Genomic DNA, 8472 nt, shown 5'->3' with positions numbered 1-8472 from the left:
GTATGTGTGACTTCTAGGGCAGCTTTGAAAGTAAGCTTTGAATGCTGGCATACCAACTATTGCATAGATGATGCAAGCTGTCTAAAAATTATTCCAAATGATTTAGGTTGGCTGCTTCTATGCCAGTCTTCCCTTTAGGTTGTAGCCACTTCCATCCTATATCCTTTAATCGATAAAAAAGGTTTCATTGACTTTCTCCTGTCTGGAGGGCTCCCCATCAAACTCATTGTTGGTACATTTCTAGGCACACGCCATACATTCAAGATGGTGGCTTTAAATGTTGCATAGGTGGCCACTCTGTCTGGATATTCAGCCTGGAATGTAGCTTGACTGCTACCTGTCAACAAATTGCCTATATAGGTGGCCCACATTGACTCTGGTCACCCAGCTATGCAAGCCATGCATTCAAAATTTACTAGAAAACTGTGTGGCTCCTCTCCTGGAGTCAACTTAAATAACACTGGGAGCTAGAGGGTTAGACTGGGCTGGGGTAGCTTTCAAGGACTGTGCTATCTGTGTCAAGGAAGTCTGTTTATCCAGTTGCTCTTTCAGGACTTGTTGCTGGGCCTACTGGCCTAACATGATGCCTTGTAGCTGTTGTTGCCCATGTGTGAGCACCTAGAGTAGTTGCTCCTATACATGAGATTAGGAATTCAGAGATCTGTCTGCTACTGTGCCCCTCATTTCTCCTTCCCCACATCTCTCAGGGCCAGCAGTGCTACAGACAGTTCTCTCTCTACTACCTCTTATACCCACACAATCTGAATATTTCAGGAAAGTCAATGTGTTTAATCTACAGAATTAGGCTTTTATTTGACAGACTTTACAGGAATAGCATTTAGAAGAAAATACACAGTACCTCTATCTAACATCCTTACTACTGAGCTCCAATTTATACTAAAGATTCATCATTAGTGGCTTTAAACATGCCATCAACCCTAGCCTGCATAAGGATTAATACAGGTACTAACTGACTAGCCCCACCTGACTTTAAGAGATTCCCCTCTGTTTAGCTCTAAAGCAGTCTCTGGCTGGAGATCTTGGGGATCATCTCAAGGTAAAGGCTTGTTTCCTTGGTTCTGGTACCAGCTGGGTTCAGTGCATCTCTCTGCTCTGGGCTGTCCTAACTTTGTGCCAGGCCTCCCAATACTGGCATGGCTTTCCTCTCTCTCTCTCCAGACTCCTAGAAACTCCCATTCCTAGACACAGAGAGGGGCCGGGGATACCTTCATGTCATCAGCTCCTCTCTCCCTTCTGTTTATCCTTCCTTATAATAGCTGATGAATATGCATAAAGTCCATGCATAGTCATGTAGCAAGCAGATGCTGCTGTCTCTGCATTTCAGGTCACTGCCCTCCCCCTTTTCCATCAGGAGGGGGGTCCTGCCATATCTTGAGCAATGTTAACTTGTCATATCAGCATTCTCGTCCTTTCAGATGCTCCTTCTATTCCGGAGGGGGCACATCCTGGTACCTCTGATTAAATACCCTTGGACAGGCTCTGTTTTGTATTAAGCTGTTTTTTTCCTGCTGTCCTGGTTGTTCAGGGCTGCTTACTTTTTTATTTAGACAAGAGTTTATAGTCAGCAAAGCTGATCTTAATAAGCTGGCTAGCATTGTTTAGGCTGGTCAAAGTTCTTATCTGGTTTCTTTCTGCTGAGAAAGGGTCTTGGCTGGCTTATATGTCAGTACCCATATTTTACAGTTTGTGTCCCTCTTAGCAACAATATTCATAATTTTGTTGTTTCCAGTGATAAACATCGGGTATCTCCCTACATTTCCCACGTTTTAAGCTGGGATGAGCTGGCAAGGGAGCTTATCACTGCTTAAACTTAACTATCAGACTACTGTGCAGGCCTCAGCTGTCATGACATATATAACCACCGTTGATGACATCATCAACATGAAGTAGGAATATCGCAAAAATAATAGAGCCATGATACTGATAAGGCATCATAATAGTAATAATAGTAGAATGACAGCAATGTAATAGTATAATAGAGGGAATAATACTGAATAGAATCCTTGTAATAATGGTGAAAAGTAATAATGGGATAATAGTAAAAGAAAATAAATTGAGAATAGTAATATAAAATGTAAAAGCATTAAAAAAAAAATAAGGGAATACTGTAGCTCTCATATAGTGCATACTGTAGAAATCTGAGGTAGGAGCATCAATCTTAGACTTAAAGTAGAACATGTGTGAGTGTGCAAATCTCCTTTTCCTACTGTAAAAGGTAAAAAGTATAATCACTGATTAATTTGGTAATTCATATCTTTAATTACTTTTAAAGCCATGTGTAAATATGCGAAGCCAAACTTGTTATTGTTTGTAAGGTTTTGGGTGGACCCTTGGACACTGTGGCAGATGACCATGCCCATGGGGGTTAGTCCCGAGAGAGGCCACAGGTCAGGCTCAGCTTTAGGACACACAACATAGAATTATCTTTTATTAAACAGAGTTGAGAAGCCACCAGAGGTGGCAGTTGTGAGTAGAGATGAAGCCCGGCTGGGTGTGTAGTCCCTCAGGACACTGGAACAGCGATCCCTCAATAGCTGTGCTGTAGTGGAGAGAAACTGAGATAGTGAGTACAGTGAAGCATATACAGGGTTCTGGTATAGAGCCTCGTTGGTTGATTACTCACACAGCAGTTTCTCCCGGAAGGTAACACAGAAGCTGGAATAGAGGCAGGCCCTTGAGGAGCGAGTACTTGGTTCCAGGGAACAGTTCAGAGAGAATATAGATGGTAACTCACTGATGGTGTAGGCAGCAGTTTCTTCCAAGCAGAAGTGAGCTCAGGCAGCGAGTCCGGGAACATGGGCCCTCGAGGAGTGAGTACCGGTTCCAGACAGCGACCTGAAAGAAAAGAGAGAGGCTCCCGAGGAGCAGGTACTCCGATAGAGTAATTCCAATTAAGGAGAGGCAGAGTAGCTAGGTACGGAGAGCGAATCCCATCCATAAGGAGTCCCCCTTGCTAACTAGAATAGCTAGCAGAGTAGGCTTTTGTATCCGGGATGCGTGACATCATCACAGGGGGACGCCCCTGAGGTTTGCGCCAAGGAAGGAATAAGAAGCAGGGCCACGCAGCACGCGCATGCCCTATGGTAGCTGAACAACATGGTGGAATGCAGTGCACAAGCTGGACCGGGGATGCTGGAGAGGGCGGCAGGCAGACGCCGCGGCAGCCAGACATCCATCAAACGCGGGAGGAGTCGCCAAAGAGGTAAGGAGGGTGAAGTGGAGACTTCGGGCAGCGACAGTTGAACAAAACTACAGATCCAGAGAAGGGGCTGTGGGAAATTTCACAGGCATATAGCCTTACGGTGAACTCTTTCCTGTGTATGTGTGACTAAGGCCATTACTCTTCTAAAAGTTTGATCAAAAATAGTAGGTGGACTACTGATATCATGGCTAGGACAGGCAAGGCTAAGACAGAACATAGTTTGCAAAATATCTTCATCTCTGGAATCATAATTGTAGTCTGTGATTTCTGCTTTGTCCTGGTCCCCAGACAGTTCAACAGTTTGAGAGTCTTTATAGTCTATAACAGTGGTTCTCAATAGGTGTGTCGGGACACACTGATGTGTTGCGAGGTCCTAGGTGATATGTCACAGGGCCAGCTGGAGGCTGCTTTTTCCTCATCAACCCGGGTGAATTGACTTCTCCTTTATCGGGCCTGACAGGAGGCTTCTTTCACTGCCTTTTCCTCTTTCTGGCCCAATGGGAGGCTGTTTCCTCCTTCACCCAGATCAGAGAGAGACGTTGCCAACTCCTGCTCTTTTGGGCCTGATAGAACAACAACTTTATTTTCCCCTTCTGGGCCTGGAAGTGATGCTTTCTTCACCTGGTAGGGGGTGGGGAAAAGGAGGTTGGAGATGCAGGGCAGGTAGAGACAGAGTGTAGGAGCTGCTGGGTGGGAAAGAGGGGGTCAGATGAGGTTGAGCAAGGAGGGGAAGAAGGGAGGAAGGGGCAAAGTCGAGCAGAGAAGAAATGGAGCACAGGGAAGAAGATGCAGGTGGGAGTTAGGAATGCTGGGCAGGGATATGAGTGTGAGAAGATGATTCAAAAGGAGTAATTGGGAAAAGTGAGGAATGATAGGGGTATGGAGGGAGGAGTTACAGGGTGTAAGATCCATATGTCAGTTTTGGGAATGTGCATTTCTTCTATCGTTCTACTTTGGTTAGTGTAGGAGAAACGTATTTATGTTTCTAGTTCTTCACTTTTGCATTGCATGCTGTATGGCTTTTTGTGGTTTCCATTCTAGTTTTGTCTCCACATTTGTAATTTGTAATTTAGTTTGTATTTCTCTGTATGACTTAGGTGAGGCATTTTACTAGCATGTAGACACTTGTATCAGTCTTATTTGAGGGGTGTGCATTCGTTTTCACCGTATTGGCGATCCGCAACGTATATTACACTATTCGTAGTATTCGTGGGGAAGCGAAACGTATCGCGATTCCCCACGAATACATGAATCTTCCCCGAATTATATGGCCACCTAATTAAAAATTTAAACAAACCACCCCACCCTCCTGAACCCCCCCAAGACTTACCAAATTTCCCTGGTGGTCCAGCGGGGAGTCCGGGAGCCATCCCCTGCACTCACACTCTCAGTGCCGGTTTCATCATGGCACCGATAGCCTTTGTCACAGGGGCTACCGGTGCCATTGGTCAGCCTCTGTCACATGGCCATCGGCGCCATCTTGTGCTCCTACCATGTGACAGGGGCTGACCAATGGCACCGGTAGCCCCTGTGACATAACATGGGCAAAGGCTATCGGCGCCATTTTGAATACTGGCAGCAGATCACCTTTGCCCTCACCATGTCACAGGGGCCAACCATCAGTACCTGTGACATAGTGAGGGCAAAGGCAATCGGCGCCATTTTGAGTACTGGCATCGGACGACCGGCATGCAGGAGGTCGCTTCCGGACCCCCGTTGGAGTTTTGGCAAGTCTTCTGGGGGTCAGGAGGCCCCCCCAAGCTGGCCAAAAGTCCCTGGGAGTCCAACGGGGGACCCGGAGCGACCTCCTGCACTCCGGCCGTCCGATGCCAATACTCAAAATGGCGCCGATAGCCTTTGCCCATACTATGTCACAGGGGCTACCGGTGCCATTGGTCAGCCCCTGTCACATCGTAGGAGCACAAGATGGCGCCGATGACCATGTGACAGGGGCTGACCAATGGTACCGGTAGCCCCTGTGACAAAGGCTATCGGCGCCATGATGAAACAGGTACTGAGGGTGTGAGAGTGCAGGGGATGGCTCCCCGCTGGACCACTAGGGCGTTTTGGTAAGTCTTGGGGGGGTCAGGAGGGTGGGAGGTTGTAGTTAATTTTAATTTTAGCTGGGACACGAATAGAAATCGCCGTATTAACGCATCGGGGTGCCATACGGCCAAATGCAACGTATCTGCTCCCCGACGAATCTGAATCACGAATGCAACGCGTATGGCGTCCCTCTGCACATCTCTATTATTTGTTGTGTTTTCTCAATAGGACATGCATTGGTGGTGCACTGCTGCCTTTTTCAGCTGTAGAATTATTATTGTTTGAGTCCTTGGAGTTAGTGCCTTTATGGTATGGCAGGTTTGCTACACATGTGCTGAGTATATTTTGCAATGCAGCTGGTAGCAGAGAGAGTTTGTGTACCTGTTGTTGAGATGACACCAGAATCAGAATGTTTTTTTTTTTGTATGGTGAGTTGTACGGAGAAATGTCCTAGTTCTGCCCTACACCTATTGCTGGGGATCAGGGGGTTCCTGAGGATGCAGAATATGTTTACATTTAGTTCTGTGATGGTCATGTGTTTAGTGTGTCGCACATGTAAACATCCTCTGCCAGGTGTGTCCCAATAGAAAAAAGATTGAGAACCACTGGTCTAAAAGATATGTCAGGTTTCATGAAAGTTGATTCATGGCCCTGAAACACATCTAGGATCTCTACTTCTGTGAGAATCAGGTCTGGTTCAAGGTAGTATAAGGACACCCCCCCCCCCCCCCCCCACACACACACACACACACACACAGTAACATCACTTTATGCATTAGGTATGGTGACTCAAGAAACATTACTGGGTAAGGAACCTTACTAGTAACATCATGCTTGTTAGAAATAGTGATTGCTTTCAATGGGATGCTAACTAACCAAACATTATTTACAACATCAACCTTGGTTTCAGACAATTCATCATACTTTGTAATGGTAATCTTACATTTTTCTCAGATGTTGTCCAAGGACAAACCACACAGAGTTTGTGTCCCGGTAAGCCTTTAGGAAAGGCTTACCGGGACACAATCAACGTATGTTCTTTGTTTGTTGGCATAGGCCTAAATTAGGAACTAAATATTACTGTGGGTTGTCACTTTGATACACCAGAAGGGCAGGTGTATCTACATGCAGGTCTAAATTGTTTTTCCAAGTGCCTACATTAATTACTTGCTTCAATTGGTAAAGATTCTCAGGTAAAATGAAAGGCAAAATTAAAACATAAGCAACCTCCATATTCTCAACATGCACATACAGAGGTATTGCATTACCCATATGATAAGCAATCTGCATCTGGATAGAACTTCACTATACTTTGGGTAATTTTAGCAAAAGCATCTGTAATGACATCTGGGAGACTAAATAAGTTGGAATCTGTCCTTTCATTAGGTTACTAATGCTGTTATCCAGCTCTCCAAAGAAATCATTAGTGAGCACCTGAATAGACTGGATAAAGGTACAGACTTCGTTTGGCACAGTATTAATGGTGGTAATGTCCTCTTGGTTATATGAGAATGTAAGTTAACCAAGGTGACAGTATTACTTAGCATTTTACCTTGAGAAGTTAACTGTTCTTGTTGGTATCATATCTGTTTAGAGATACTTTTCATATCATTCTGCAGTTCTTTAACAGTGTTCTGCAAGTTTTTCACAGAAACTCCATTCGAAATGGCATGAATGCACCAAAGAAGGAACCCAGGGCATAAAAGATAATGGATCCAGCAATAAGTCTAATAAACCTCTTGGGTCAGTCTAAGTCTTTTCTAATGGGCTGGATCATAATTTTGTCCAATTGGCTCAGAATGTTCTGGGCAGCATACTTCATGTAATCCTTGAACCAAGCTCTAGTTGCAGCAAATGCATGTTAGTGAGATTAAAATGTTTCTGGAACACAAGTTGGGGGTCCAGCAACACGAAGACTTTCTGGGTGACAATCTGGGACTGCGTGATGAGGAAGCCAGGGGTGTCTTGAATCTCGACGCTGGAGGAAGGACCAAGCTCGACCAGCTTGGCAGCTTCTGCCCCTATCACCAGCAGCACTAGGACGATCACCCTCAGGGACTGGCTCTTCATCTGAAAAAGAGTAGAGACCTACTCCTCTGTTTTATTGTTAATGTCAGTGTCACCGAGCACAGCATTTTGATCCACAAATTTATGAAGGTGACAAGGTCTGAGCTGATTTATTTGGACCCATTTAAGGACATCTTCACCAACAGGGGTTGTCTTAATTTGGATAAGATAAGTGACTGGTGAGATATTATCCACAATTACAAAAGGTCCTTTCCAGCTCGGCAAAATTTGTTTCCTTTGGCTTTGTTTTTACTATAATTATAGTACTTGTCTCCAAATGTATACTCTTTAGAAGTAGCTTTTAAATCATAATAGGCCTTTCTACCTCTGATAATGGTCTCCAAATTCTTTTGGGCAAAGGCAAAAGTGTTTTGCAAATGTTCCCACAGATGGGTAACACATTCATGTGCAGTCATAGCATTAGCAAAATTAGCATCCTGCATCGTCTAAAGCAAATGCATAGGAAAGGTCATTACTCTCCCTGTCATCAGCTCAAATGGGGAGAACCCTGTACGGTGTGGCATAGCCCTGATAGCCATTAACACCAGGGGTAATTTGATATCCCAGTCCTTACCTGATGTGGACACATATTTCTTTAGAATGTTGATTATGGTTTTCTGTCTCCTATCTACCTGTCCTGATGATTGTGGGGGATGTGTTATGTGTGTAACCCTTTACTGGGGTGTTTGTGGCTCCACTAGGGCCATAATATCATGTTGGGGCTGCTCTTGCCATCCTTCTCATCCTTCCCGAACTTCCTAGGCAGTGAGTTCTTTCTGTGGGGGGGAGAGGAAAACCTCTGTGCCCAGGTGATGGAGAGTCCCTTCTATGGTGTGGGTGTCTCTAGTGTGGTGTTCTCCTCAAGGACAGACAGGCTAGATCCAGACTGGGTGTTCAAATCGTATTTACTGATTAATTCCAATCACTGTCCCACAAACATTCAACAACTGAAACTGTACAGTTGAACTATTTACACAGGGGCTCTGCTGCTGGTGTCCATCTCCCCAGCTCCTGGGAGGGAACATTCCACTGCCTTATCATCCATGCAACAGCCCAGTAGAGGGAGAATCCTATGGGGAAGCCCCATGCCATGAAAAAATCCTACCTGAGTCTAAAGTTCAGTCTGACTTACACAG

The sequence above is a fragment of the Rhinatrema bivittatum genome, chromosome 1, assembly GCF_901001135.1.
Source record: "Rhinatrema bivittatum chromosome 1, aRhiBiv1.1, whole genome shotgun sequence".
NCBI classification, from domain to species: domain Eukaryota; kingdom Metazoa; phylum Chordata; class Amphibia; order Gymnophiona; family Rhinatrematidae; genus Rhinatrema; species Rhinatrema bivittatum.
The sequence above is the reverse complement of the archived record's forward strand: the minus strand, read 5'-3'. Positions refer to the sequence as shown.